The following is a 15561-nucleotide window of genomic DNA, read 5'->3' on the forward strand; positions in this document are numbered from 1 at the left end:
CTCTCTCTCTCTCTCTCTCTCTCTCTCTCTCTCCATTTATTCTTCTTTCTCCTCTGCTCCCTTCCCTCCTTGCAGGTATTGGCTTAATTTTCTAAGCATCTATTCCCAGGAGGTTATAACTAACTTCATATAGTTCACACACTCATAATAGCAGTATAGCCAGAAACCAAAGAATGTTAGAGACCTCAAGAAAGAATCATGCACCTTTCCCCAGACCCTTGTAATGTGAATCTCTTGTTATGCCCAACTAGGTTATGTGTGTGCCTTCCTGTGGCTAGAGGCTCATGGAATAGAAGAAGCTTAGAAGAGCTGCTTGGAGAAGTAACTCTAAAATGAAGATACCTTGGGGGCAATAACCTAGTTTATCTGTCTTTACTGGAAATGATGGCCTCCTAGTACTCAGATTCATGCCACATGGACAGAGTATTTTTTAGTCATTAGATCAATTTACTTTCTTGAATAGATATAAAAGCTTGATAAAACATAGGCTCTCTTAAAGGGGATGCTCAAAAGCATAGATGGAGGTAGAAAGAACATCCATCCTTGATTGAGCAAAAGGACAATACAACCAGAAATGTACTTGTTTTAAGACAAATACATACATGCCCAGGACCATGGCTTCATAACTACACTGAGTCATGGTACTCTGCAAAGCTGTTTGAAAAGTTCACCTCAACACAGTGCAAACCTCAGATAAATTGTTCCTTTTATTTTATACAGCAAACCACACTCATAGCCAACCACATGGCGGTAACTTCCTGGCTGGAAGGCAACCTGAGACATGGTAAGGTATGGTGGCCAGAAAGACAGACATCTCAGAAGACAGCCTCGGTTTGAGCCTTTGATCTGCTTATTATTTATTATGTAATGATTTGGAACCAGTTCTTCAACCTGTCCCTACCTGTCCCCTCATCATAGAATTTAACAATGATGCTACTGCTATAGGGATGCCATAAATCAAATTATTAATATTTACAGCATCCCCTCCCCCAGCTTCAGGCATATGATTACTACCACATTGATAGCAAAAAAATCATCATTAGTAGTATCCATGTCATTTTGCTTAAGAAGGAATGAAAATTATTTACATAAGTCCAGCATTGTAAAACTTATATACGCCCTCAGAGAAAATGCCACATGTTCAAATATCATCTATCATATGGAAGAAGATAATTTAAAAGTCATCCTTAGCATCCAGTAGACTTGGTCATGTTCTCTAGGATAAGCATGATAAGATGGATGAGTAAGGACGCTTTTGTAGGACACTTTGGCTGGAAATAGAGACTTCTTAGAAGGCCTCAACATCTCTCTCACCATGTGCTGAAGTCTGTACTGATGGCATACAGAACAGTCTTCAAATAATAGATGGGCAAATATATCCCAGTGCGCTTCTGGGAGAAATGAGCATTCATCTGCAGTTTGTTGGCATTCCAAATGCAGAAGCAGAGATTTAAACCATATTTAGGTCTCAACACAACCATCCTAAAATCCAATCTTTTCTAATGCCCATTTTTATCCACATACAGCACATAATTAAATGTTAGCAGGAAGAGCACTGTATTTAGAAATGAACAAGGCAGGATCATCAGCCATTGCTATTTATATATGCCTTAGCTCAAATATCTCAGTCTCTGCACGTTCACTAAAGTATGAATTTCATTTTGAAAGGGTGTGTCTGTCGGGCAGTTATATCTAATAATTTTACAGCTTGAAAACCTATATGATGCCGGGCGGTGGTGGCGCACGCCTTTAATCCCAGTACTCAGGAGGCAGAGGCAGGCAGATTTCTGAGTTCAAGGCCAGCCTGGTCTACAGAGTGAGTTTCAGGGCAGCCAGAGAAACCCTGTCTTGAAAAAACCACACACACACAAAAATACCTATGTGGTATTTGAAGTACACTTGGCACACCTACCTGAGGAGTGTCTTTCAATAGGTGTTTAGAAAATGCATGTTCCTAGTCTTGGAAGGACTCAGACACAGGATAAGTCTTCTATGTCAAATATAAGCACAGTCCAGGGGACGCAGTGACCACTTCCTGTATGTCACACAGGAGCGCTGCCCTGGGACCCTCATGAACACTTCCTCCAAGTCGCCTGCAAGCTCTGTGCTGGAGCTGTTATGACCAGTTCCTGGCAAGGCGAGATGGAGTAGAGCATTGTCGCCACAAGAATCCACACAGATGCTTCAAATCAATGAAAATTAGCATCACAACTTTTTACTCTGCCCCAGGACACTCCATTTCCATCTTTATCTTATTACATCATTCATTCCTCCCTTATAAATGATCTGAACCAGATTGGCTCATCTCTGCAGTGTGTGGCTGACTCATCCACGATGCATTGGTCCATCTCAGGGAATGTGCTCTGGGACCTGGTCAGTGAGGCGCCCATTACACAAAATGCCTCTTCCAGGAGTAAAGCAATGCAGTAGAGGTTACTATGCCCTCAAAGTGGATCACTATATCCAGCTTCTTTCCCTTACTGTTGTGTTCTCAAAATTCATGATGTGACATGTGCCAAGATATCTTTCCTTTAATGGGTATGGAGGGTACTAAGGAGCTGATGGGCATTACATTGGTGCATTTCTGGCTATTATACATCATGCCAACAATGCCATTATTGGCACACCTAGTCAAGGACTTGTTTCTTCACTTTTTCTTACTCTCCTTGTCTTGTTTTTTCTGTTTGTTCTGTTTTGGTTGGTTGATTGGCTGGGGGTTTTTGCTTGTTTGTTTTGTTTTGTTTTTTGAAATAGGTACTTGCTACATAGCCCAGGTCAGCCTCTTGGTCTATACCTCAGCTTCACCAATTCTGAGATTACATTCCTGCATCACCATACCACCTTAATTTTTTTTTCCCTATTGCTTTCAAATGTTTGTTTCCTTGCTTGCTTGCCATGGTGTAGATTGAACTGAAGGCTGTGCATGTGCTAGGCCAGCACTCTACCAACAAGTTACTTACCTACCCTACATTTTGTTTGTTTGTTGGTTGTTTTTTTTGTTTTTTGTTTTTTGTTTTTGTTTTTGTTTTGTAGAAAGGAGCTGGGTATGTGTCACAGGCTAGCTTTGAGCTCATGTTATAATGCAAGCTGACCCTAAACCCTCAGTGATCATCCCGCGTTAGTCTCCTAAGTGCTGGGGTTATAAACATGGGCCAGCATATTCAGCCCTACCAGTGTTTCATAGTATATTTTCAGTTCTCTTGGTAATGTGCCTAGAAGTGATTATTCCTCCATAGAGTATACTACTCGATGCTTAACTCTTGAATAACTTCAGACCTGCTTCACAAGTGACTGCAGTTTCATGTTCACAGCAGCAGTGCACAACTGTGCACAACATCTCCCATCATTCCCCTCCTTATTCACACTGTTGCTGTCTGTCTGGGCATGTGCGCTACTTGCGCATGCGCACATTCACCATTGTCTTCCCGTTTTGATTAAATTACTTTAACAATTAATAGTGTTGAGCATCTTCTCATGTTCATTAGCATTCTTCTAGCTTATTTAGAGAACGCTGTATCCAAATCCTTGCATTGGTTCTAGTTAGGTAATTTATTTTTTTTTGTTATTGGTTTATACCAGTTCCATTATTTGTGACCCCTTAGCCCACACCAGACACATGCTCTGCACATGATTTTTCCATTCCATGAATCATCTCTTCATTTTCTTGATAGTGCCTTTGAACTACAAACAGTTTTAATTTTGGTGCCAATTTACAAATATTTTTCTTTAGTTGCTTCTAATTGCAGAGCTGTTTTTGAGCCTCTGACATCTAAGTTTTAATGCTACATTTTCATCCATGAATTCTCTAGATTTAACTCTTTCATTTGAAGCTTTGATCCATGAAAACCAATGACATTTCAATAGTGTAAATTATTCCACCCCTCTTCTCTAGGGCTGACTTTATCAGACAAATGACACCTTCTGTATATGACATGCCTATTGACACAGATCCATAGTTTCTACCTTGTACAGTGATCTTGTGATTTATTTGTTTTTGTTTTGTTTTGTTTTGGTTTTGGTTTTTCAAGACAGGGTTTCTCTGTGTAGCCTTGGCTGTCCTGGAACTCACTCTGTAAACCAGGCTGGCCTCGAACTCAGAGATCCACCTGCCTCTGCCTTCCAAGTGCTGGGATTAAAGGCGTGCGCCGCCACCACCGCCCGGCAATCTTGTGATTTATAAGTCAGATAGGAAGGAAGGAAGCACCGCAAGTATGGGATCTGCACCATCTGTTACCTGCTGCCCATGCGGATATGAGTGTATTCCAATTACTCTTGGAAGGCTTTCATTTCAGACAAAATGGCTTCAGTTAGGATTTCTTGCAGAGAGGGCTGATTGTGTGATGGACTCTGAGGTTATTTTTGATCAGGGAATACCTTTACTTCTCCTTCATTTCTGAGGGACAGTTTTGTGAAATGTAACTTCTTGGTTGTCAAGATTTTGAGCATAGTGTTGCAGTGTCTCCTGAGTACCATGTCAGCTCTTGAAGGATCCATTGTTAGTTCTTTAGACTTATTGTGGAACCCTGGGATACAATGAGCCATCCAGATCTTGGTCCTTTCAAGGTTATCTTCTGGACTGGGAAAGAAGCAGTCATAGGGTGCTTACCTAGGATGCATAAGATCCTTTGTTCAACCCCCAACATGGGATAATGGTGATGATGCTGATGATGCTGATGCTGATGATTGATGATGATGGTGGCAATGATGATGATGATAATGGTGGTGGTGGTGGTGGTGGTGGTGGTGATGACGATGATGATAAAAAGTCTCTATTTCTGACTTTTGATAACTTTATTATAATTTATCTAGACAAGAGTCTCTATTTTTACCTTACTTAAAGTACATTCTTTCAGCATCTTTGGTATATAGATTAATAGAATTTTAAAGTCAAATTTGGAGAATTTCAGCAATTATTTCTAAATGTTCTTTCATCTCTGCTTCCTCCCTTTTGTGGGATCATATTCATTGTGTAGATCATGCCCACTGAAGTTGCAGTGCACCTGTCTTAGAGGATAGTTGTCTCCCAAAATGTCTTGAACTAATCAGCTTTTGCTGAGTCTGTCCATGGTGTGTGTGTGTGTTTGTGTGTGTGTGTCTGGTGGATGTGTCTGGTGTGTGTGTGTGCATGTGTGGCATATATTCACAAGTACACATGTACATGATCTTTCCCAGGTCTCTCCAGGTCTCCCATGGGTTTCAAAGAGTCTCTTGCTTCTTTTCCTTGTGTGCGCTGAATAATCCAATTCATGTCCATTGCTCTTTCTTCTGTTTGCTCAGATCTCCATTCTCTGCTCAAATTTCAAGTTTGCCTGTGCATTGCTTAGCTTAGATTGTCTAGTCTTTTCTTCTAGCTGTATCTTTATAGACATTCCCTGACATATTTAAATAGGTTACTCATATTGTTACTTGCTTCCTTAACATACTGAAAGCTCCAAAGTCCAGAAGCGCAGGGTCTGGCCTGCCTCCCAGGCTTGACTCCCACCACTACACCAGTGCAAATAACCCGAACTTTCTTATTTCTGTGTTTCTCTCACAATCCTTTGCTGAAAACCACACATTTTACATAATACAAATTAGCAAATATGGAAATTGATTTCCCCTCCCCAGGGTTTTCTGATTTTGTTATAATTAATAGTGTTGCCTACTGACTTTTGTGAATGAATTTTTAGTCTATAATCTCATTTTTTTAGTTCGTGTGCCCACTGAAGTTGCAATACACCTGTCTTAGAGGATAGTTGTCTCCCAAAATGTCTTGAACCAATCAGCTTTTGCTGAGTCTGTGCCTGGTATGGTATGTGTGTGTGTATGTGTGTGTGTGAGTGTGTGTGTGTGTGTGTGTCTGGTATGTATGTCTGGTATGTGTGTGTGCATGTATGGTGTATGTTCACAAGTACACATGTACATGTGTGTATTGCATACGTCTATGCTTATGTATGTAATTGTATGTATATATACATAGGTGTATGTGTGCACATGTGTGTGTATGTACATGTGTGTTGGAACATGGTTTCAATGCTCAGAAGAGGAGCTTGCAACTCTTCATTAGCTTTCTTTTCCCTGTTGTCTGGAGCTTCAAAGTCAACTGAAGATGGTACTCAGAGTCTCCCCAGGCCTCTCCTGACATACATATCACCTTTGAAATTCCCTACAACATGTCACCGGTGGTCAAATGTCCCCCTTGAGCCTGTTAAGCTACTCAGGAATGAAAACTAGCCCTCTGACATTTCAGACAAACATCCTCTCAGGGGAAAGGCTGTTTTCTGTGAACTCCCAGCCAGGTCTCACAAAGTCAGTCCTTAACAACCACAAAATTCTTTTGCAGCTAGTCTCTAAGGAGATCTCTGGCCTGTCTCCCCAGCAACTGCCACAGTTTCACTTCAGAGACTAGACAGAGCCAGGGGTCCAAGTGCGACTCCAGCAGACTATGCTCACTCGCCAATATCAGGCACTGTTCTAGATGAGCTGCTCCTCCTTGGATTTCTGTGGCTGTTTTGGCTGATTTCTCAAGTTTTGAAAACATTGATTTAGAGAATCTGTCCTGAGTTCTTGTTACTGTTATAGAAAGAGAATTTTCAGAAGCCTCTATTCGCTTTTTCTTTGATGTGTCCCCTCGCACCATTCTTAGGTCTGTACAATATTGCTTCTGTTGTTTCTACAGCTTTCTAGAACCTGAAGTCCTTATGATGAATTACTGGACCCTGAGTGAGCTCATCTCTTGGTCTCTCTCTCTCTCTCCCTTTCTCTCTCTCTTTCTCTCTCTCTCTTTCTCTCTTTCAGGTTTATTGCATATGTGAGTATATGCATACACACACACGTGTGTGAGTGTATGTGCATGTGAATGCGTGTGCACATGTGCTCATGAACCCTCAAAGGCCAGAGGCTCTGGAGCTAGAATTATAGGAGGTTGTGAGCCAAATGTGGGCTCTAAGTCCTCTGCAAGAGGAGTGCCTAGATTTAGCCATGTGCTCTTCACAACTGAGCCATCTCTCCAGCCCCCCCATCTTGTTCTTTGTTGACTTTTTTCATTTTACTGTATTTTCTTGACTCAGAAACCCTATAGAGTTTGTATCTCCAAACCAATCTTTTAGAGTAAAAGCCAGAGCTGTTGAACATCAGAGAAATATCCCAGTGCACTGTGAAACCACAGAATGATGAACTCAGATCTCTTTCATCTCTTAGTGTAGAAGATTCAAAATTTATTTCCTGCAAATAAAAAGTAAAAACAAAAACATCAGCAACTTTAATCCCAGTTGTGTCTTCAAGCAGCTTAAAGCACAGTAGCCATACGTTGGTTAAGCAGATGAGAGAATATAGTCTTTATTACATTGTTGTAAACCTCCAAATGTTCCTGGCAAAAACATTAAAATGCCATTACAGACATAAAAAGGTGTCCATTACAGTGGTGTCCTGGTGTTTCATATTTATTCTTTTGTTGTACAGCATTTTAAATCAATTTCACTTCCTGGATTTTATGTATCTTTTCCTCTAATTGGCAAGCAGGGTGTGCATGAAACTCTTATCCCCTGGGGTAGAGGCCATAAGGCATGCTGAACTCACTTGGTTCAGCATGGTGACTGCAAAGTGCTGTTATAGGGACTGATCTACCTTGTTGTGGGTTATGCAGAAATGGACACTAGCCCCAGTTCTAAGACAAGAGGCCTCTCTGCCATCTTGGATTTCTCTGGCAGAAGGAATTCAAGGTGTGTCTCACCATGCCAGTGTGCTATACTGTGCCCTTTTCCCCACCAGCACCTTGTGAGATCATCCCTCAGATGCCTTAAAGTAGGGGTAGCTTTGACCTCTTAGCCATTATCACGATGAAATAAGCAGAAAGGCAAGGGTGGCACCAGGTGGCAGTGGTAGGGAAGCTAGGATTAGGTTGGGAAGGTCACAGGACCCTAACCTGAGAGTCAAGACACTCTTCCTCCTTTTCCCTCCTGCTGAGCATGATCACAGAAGAAACTAGAGCATACAGGAAAGTTAACCCAGAGGGTGACTCAATGATGCAGTTCCCACAAGGTCTGTGATATGCTGAGACCTTGTAGTGATGCAGCCATTTAGGGCTCAGACAGACTTCTGTCAGTAGCTCCTCACTCATCCTAATTAGGATTGGAAGGCATTATTAGTCTGATCTTCCATCAGTGCCCCAACTATAGAAAAGAAACGTTTGTTCAGGTCTGCACAGGAAAAGCATCCTCCTCCTCAGTTCAACTGCCTCCCATCTCCTGGTTACGCTTCTTTTTACACCCTTTGCATCTAATTGGGAGATGGAGTGTGTCTGTAGGATCTCATGTTGCCACCAAAGAGGTCTTGTCATTTCTGATCTGTCTGTTATTCACTCAACCATCTACAAATGGGCACCCACTGTGTTCTAACAGCTGTGCCAACCAAAGGGCTATAAAGGAAGGCGTGGAAAGGACTAGGTGCCCATCCTTATGTGTCTACTACAGGAATCAGACTGAATAACAAGGTGATATATTTGTGGACTTTAATAATGGTCCTAGATGAAACACACTGTGATGAGAGGGGAGCCCTGGAGTTGAGAGTTAGCAGTGTTCCTCTAGAAAAGAAGGCCAGCAATGACTCTTGTGAAGGTGCTGTGAGAGTTGAGGCCATACAGACCAAGTTTCCTTCAGAGGAAGAAAATCCAAACCGAATTCCAGACTCAAAGTCTATGATGATAAGGGGTGTCTACAGTCTACAAAGGAGACAGGGGAGTGACTTGAAATGGCTGAGAGGATGCTCGATAAGAAATGACATGACTCTTGAAGGCTATGAAGATGCACACTGGTTAAGAGCATTTACTGTTCTTCCAGAGGACTCAAGTTTGGTTCCCAGACCCTACACTGAGCAGTTCACAGTGACCTACAACTCCAGCACCAAGGGATCCAACGTGTTCTTCTAGTCTCTGGGTGCACCTACTTTCCCAATACCCCCTCTTTCTCTGTCTGTCTCTACGTCTCTTTCTGTTTCTCTCTCTCATCCACATATACATGTACATACATGCACATATACACACATGCATGCACATACATTTGTACAAACACAATTGAAAAGTAAAACTTATTTTTTCAGCAAGTATGGGTCCTTATGTGATGTTGGGATTTCCAGATATATCTGGTATATATACCAAGATATATCTGGTACTTGCTGAAGAGGGCACAGAAGTTGTTACAAAAACAGTCATTCTGGAGAATGGGGAGAAGACTCTGTCTCTGTCTCTCCTCTGTCTCTTGTTTGAATCTGTCTCTCTCTCACACACACATACACATACATGCAGAGAGAGAGAGAGAGAGAGAGAGAGAGAGAGAGAGAGAGAGAGACTAGAAGAACATGTTATATCCCTTGAAGATGGAGTCGCAGGTCACTGGGAACTAATACAGGTGATAGGGATGAAACTTGGGTCCTCTATAAGAACAATAAATGCTCTTAACATCCCCACAGCTACCTCAAGAGTCATTTCTTATCCAGCATCTTCTCAGTCACTTTTAGTCAATCCCTGACAAAAGTTCTTGCAATGTGAGCAGGAAGGCCTGAGTTCAAGTCTCTAGTGCCTATGTAAAGCCAGATAGAGTAGTGTAAGTCTGCAATCCCAGGCCCCCATGACAAGATAGGAGGCCTAGGGAAGAAGTTTGTTGGCCAGCTAGCCTGAAGTACACAGTGGTAGACAACAGGAGACCCTGACTTAAACAAGGTAGAAGGAGAGAACTGACTTCCAAGGCTGTTCTCTAACTTCTACATGTGTTGAGTGGCACACATGTGCTTGTATATGACACACACACACACACACACACACACGTAAATATATATACACACATGAGTATGTACACACATTGTTTTAAAGCAGGAAACATGGATATGAGTTCAGTGGACACCTAGTCACTTGTCTATCTGGAACTAAAAGCCTGTTTCAGAGCTAGTAAAGGTGTCCCTGTCCAGTGACTCTCCCTCAAAGGCATGTGGAATGTGCTGAGAATTTGAAGTAATCTTCCATGGAATACCACACAGGAGTACCATGGATCTCAGTAAGGTTCATGTTGAAAATCAGGCAATAGTAACATCATTTTTAAAATGACTTTCTAAAGTAATATTTTCTTATTTTAACTTACAATATACCTCCAGTTTATGAAAGACTCCCTTTTGATGGGGCTGCAGGTTGGATACACCTTGGTCATACAAGAAATTTCCTTGCCTCTCATCTCCATTACCAGTCTTTAGTTGTTGTAGTTGTTTTGGGGAGAGGAATGTTTTATATTCCATTTTGTTTATTTATTTATTTGTTTATTTATTTATTTATTGAGAAATGATGTCACTGTGTAGCCTAAGCTAGTCCTAAATTCACAAGACCCCTGGCTATACCTCTTCCACATTAGAATTTTGAGGTGTGCAATGTCATACCAGATAGATTAACTTTATGGGAACAATCTGCACTGGGTTTCTTAGTGCAGATGCTATTAACATGTAAGGCTGAACTGCTTTATGCATCCAGGTCTGACTTCTGCACAGGCTGCTGGCTGGCTAGGGGGATACTTAGTCTGTAGTGCTCCAGTTGCCAATAACAATATTCTAACAAAAGGTCTGACAACTGATGATATTGCAAGATGACCCCAGAGAATAAAATTCACTCTTGCTACAGAATTTCTGCATTCCTAAGTGGGTGCTCCTGTGATATGAAAACCAAGAAAGCAACTGACTGAATGACTAACTGGTCAACCAACAGACCAACTGACAATATTGCAGAGTACACTTGCAGTCAGATGAACAAGGAGAAGGCACTCAGGATGTTAATTTCTCAACAAATATTTCTAGTATGTGCATTACACCCTGCATACAGATTTTTCAAACAGGCATTTAAGAAATGAAGATACATAAGGTGACTTAGCAGAATGGGCTGGGGCCTGAGCACACAGTTCATTGACGAGGTGGGTGTTAGGGAAGCCTGTTGGCCTTGGGCTGTTATTGGAGTTATGACTAAAGCCTAAATGCATTTGCTTTGTTGGATTGGTCTCAAACTCTCTAGCTGAGTGTTATTCTCTTGCAGTTTTTAAAACCCATTCTATCCTTTTTATTTCTATAAGTAAAGTGATTTCTTCATAAACTAGAAAGGGGAACATTCACTTGAGAACATAAGCAGTGCCTCTGGGCATAGGGTAGCTCCTTCTAGGACACTAAGATATTGAAATTGCCTCCACTAGGCATCAGAACCCCAGGTGGCAGATGCAGTTTTCTGTGGGGACGAGAGGGGCCAGGACTTGAAAGAGAATAAAACCACAGACTCCCTTGGCTACATTAACTGAGAGTCCTTAAAACAAATAACTTTACTTTTATTAAATGTTTTATGGCCACCACCCTTGAAACTATATATTGTCTTTGATCCCAAGGCAAGTGATTGGTCATACTTGACAATCTGTAAGATATTGTATATTACGGAATCCAAATCACTGATGCAGAAGGCAGCTTAGAGAACAAAACAGCCCCAATATCATACATATATTTCCAAATATTTCTGCCAGTTGATGCCAGTTTATAGCCCCTCACACACAGACATATAACACACCCACCCCAGACACACGAATACAAACATACACAAACACATATATACAAACCACACACTCACACTACATCATATTATGTAACACAAACACATATATACATACATATAGCCATATATACCCATATGCATTCCTCATATAAACACATACACACGCAGGCAAACAAACATTTATATATCCTACAACTGGCCTGGTATTATGGGTACAAGAGAGCTTCTCCGTATTCTCTTAATCCAGATCTTTTGGATGCACGTTTAAGCTAGATCTTGAGGCAGAAACACATGAACCTTTGATATGGGTCACACCTTCTTCTGAAAGTTTATGGACATGAAAGAAGGAAGCTTTTATTCTGTGCCCACTTGCCCTCACTTGATATTATTCCCATTCCTTCACTGGTATTGGAGCCCACCTCTTCAGGATGCCAGAAAATACTGAAGACCAACTGAGAAATCCAGTAGACTGAGCAAATACATTATTCCTGTACTTTCACTTCAAAGTCAGCCATTATTGGACTAGTTGGACTACAGCCTACAGCCTGTAAGTCATTCTATTAACTCCTCCCTCTCTCTCTTACACACAGACAGACAGACAGATAGATGACAGACAGAGAAAGAGAGATTCATTCTATAAGTGTTGTTACTCTAGAGCAGTAGTTCTTAAGATTCCTAATTCTAGGACCCTTTAATTCATTTCCTCATGTTATGTTGTTATTTTTTCTATGTCATAACTGTAATTTTGCTACTGTTATGAATAATGATGTAAATATCTGTGTTTTCCAGTGGTCCTAGGCAACCCTTGGGAAAGTGTCATTCAACATCCATCAAGGGGTCACAACCCACAGATTGAGAATCATTGCTCTAGAAAACCCTGATTAGTACAGATTTTGGTACCAGAAATGGTTCTAGAATAACAGAAGTATAATTAATCTTTCAAGTATCTGGAATATGATTTTTCATTTGCCAACACCTACAGCTACCAAAGCCTCTCTAGTTATTGAATCCTCTCCTGGGAGATCAGAGAGTACTGCAAGCCCATGGTGTGAACTATAAACTTACAAACTTAGCAGATAAATATATTTGGTTATTCTGATTCAGAAATTGTGAGTACAATAGTACTGCTGACCTTATATATGTAACGTTTGACAGTTTGTGGAAAAATAAGTAAAACAATGATGCTGTATGGTTGTTCTGAGCATCTCTGGATAAAATGACAAAGGAAGAGAATGAGCTTTGTGATAAAATAAACCAACATCTGGCATTTTTGAATATTGTGAAGGACAACAATGGACTTAGTGTTAAAACTGACTGGTTCCAGATGCATATATCAGTCTAAAGGTTTCTAAGTGTGCCTTGGAAGAGACTCTTCTTTCCAGCTACCACAGAGCTCAAGTTGCTAAAAATCAAACTGAAACCCTCATTATACAGTTGAGTGAATTACAGCAAAAATTCAAGTCCCCACCTTGAAGGTGTTGGTGGTTAAAGGGCATTAATTGGTAAAGAACGAAATCCTGTAACTTGGGATGGGATATGTTTGAGGACCCTACTGAACTGAGAACTTTAAACCCTCAGATTCTTAAGGGTTCATCTCACCCAAGAAAGCATTATCCTCAACCCTACCCCTTGAAATTTTGTCCTTTTCACCTCTGTCTGACTGGGGAAATTAATCCTTCATTTTCTGTTAAACCAGGAGCTAAACCTCTCTGAACAAGATGCCGGCTGGGCAAAACAATACTGATGTCCCTCAGGACCCACCAATAGTTGCCTCTAAACTTATAACCACACTTAAGGCAAATTGGGCTCCTGGAGGAGAGATAGAAAGAGTAATCCATGAGGAATAGTGTGCTACACTACTAAAGAGCTTAATGAGTTTGCTAGTTCATTCAAGCAGAAGTTTGGGGGATATGTGTGGGAAGGGATTTTAAGGCTATGGGATAATGGTGGAAGGAACATAAAACTAGATCAGGTTCAGTTTATTGATATGGGCCTTCTGAGTGGAATGTCTAGGTTTAATATGGAAGCTTGCACAGTTAAAAAACAAACATGTCGAACATTTGTTTGAATGGTTGGCTGAAACATTTGTCAAAATGTAGCCTACTGAAAAGGAATTTGAGTTGCCTAATATTCCATTGCTTAATGTTGATAAAGGGATTTTTAAGGCTCAAGAAAACTGCAATGCTACAGTGGGTACAATGTATATCCACTCATAATCCTCCATGATGGGAAGACCCAGAAGACATGCCCTTCATTAATCCTATAAAATACAAAAAACATGAGAGGGGCATCAGTACATTTGAAGAGTTTTGCTGTTGTCCTTTTCTTTGTACCAAACCTTATAGTTGAATATGCTGCTGCTCAATTAGACAAATTCAGTTTGAGTAGTGAGTTTAATTGAGCTCTGAGGTAGCAGGGGCCATGTGACAGCACTGAATCTCCAAAGGCAAGGTGATCATAGTTATGGTACTAAGCAGCATAGACAAAAAAGTGTACACAATGGTCTAGCCCATGATTGTCTGTACAAGCAAAGTAAATTTAATGGTGGCATGCCTTATATGGACTTTTGTATTGGCTAATCAGTCATGTTGTGTCCCAGCATGAGACAGATAAGATTACTAAATTTTTATTTAATTTGAGTAAGTGGGAAAATTCTCAGTCAAATGAAAGAAAGTTCACATTAGATCATGACAAAGAGGAACCTTGGCCCATGAATCAATTTCCAAACTTAAGTAAGTTTGCAGTCCCAGAATCCTTTGAATAGAGGATGACTAGGTTCCTCTGAGGAAGAAGGTTGATAAAACACCTAAAAGTATGTTGGCCTTTCTCCAGTCCTTCCTGGAAAGGACCTATGGCCTTTTACAAGGGCAACTATGTACTGGAGAAAATGAAACAATCAGACTTTCTAGTGTCTTCTAAATACTGGTTCTGAGTTGATACTGATTCCAGGAGATCCCAAGAAACACTGTGGCCCTCCGGTTAAAGTAGGAGCTTATGGAGATCAGATGATTAATAGATTGTCTACTGGACTCTGACTCACAGTACGTCCAGTGTGTACCCAAACTCATCCCGTGGTTATTACTCAAGTCCCTGAATGTATAATTACAATAGGTATACAGATGTGTGGACCTTACTTGAGCAAATTAACACATCTCCAGATATGTTATGCAGCTAGTGATCAAACGAATGCTTTGATTTTTTGGTACCTGTCCATAAGGACCACCAGAAGCAATTTGCTTCCAGTTGGCAAAGCCAGCAGTATACCTTTACAGTTTTATCTCAAGCACACATTACTTCTCCAACCCTGTGTCAAAACTTAGTTAAAACGACAGATCTTGAACATCTGCCTCTTCCACAAAATGTCACATTGGTGCACTATATTGATGGCATTATGCTGATCAAACCAAGTAAGCAAGAGGTAGCAACAATTTGGACTTATTGGCCACACATAGGCACATCAGAGGATGGGAAATAAATCCAACCAAAATTCAAGGGTCTTCTACCTCAGCGAAATTCTTAGAAGTCCAGTGGTGTGGGGCTTGCAAAGATATCCCTTCTAAGGTGAAGAATAAGTTATTGTATCTGATCCCTCCCACCACTAAGAACAAAACACAACATTTAATGGGCTTGTTTGTATTCTGGAGACAGCACATTCCTCATTTGGGTGTGTTACTCCGGTCGTAAGTGACTGTGTAAAGTTGCTAGCTTTGTGGAGGGGGCAAAGGGGCTGGAACAGGAGAAGGTTCTTCAACAGGTACAGGCTGCTGTGCAGGTTGCTCTACCACTTGGAAGTTATAATCTAGCAGACCCAATGGTACTTGAGGTATCAGTGACAGAGATACTGTTTGGTGCCTATAGCAGACTGCTATAAGTGAATCACAGAAGAGACCTTGGGGATTTTAGAGCAAGACTCTACCATCATCTACAGACAATTATTTTCCCTTGGAAAGACATCTCTTGGTTTACTGCTGGGTCTTAGTAGAAACTGAAAGTTTGACAATGGGACACCAAGTTTCCAT

The sequence above is a fragment of the Mastomys coucha genome, unplaced genomic scaffold, assembly GCF_008632895.1.
Source record: "Mastomys coucha isolate ucsf_1 unplaced genomic scaffold, UCSF_Mcou_1 pScaffold5, whole genome shotgun sequence".
Classification (NCBI taxonomy): domain Eukaryota; kingdom Metazoa; phylum Chordata; class Mammalia; order Rodentia; family Muridae; genus Mastomys; species Mastomys coucha.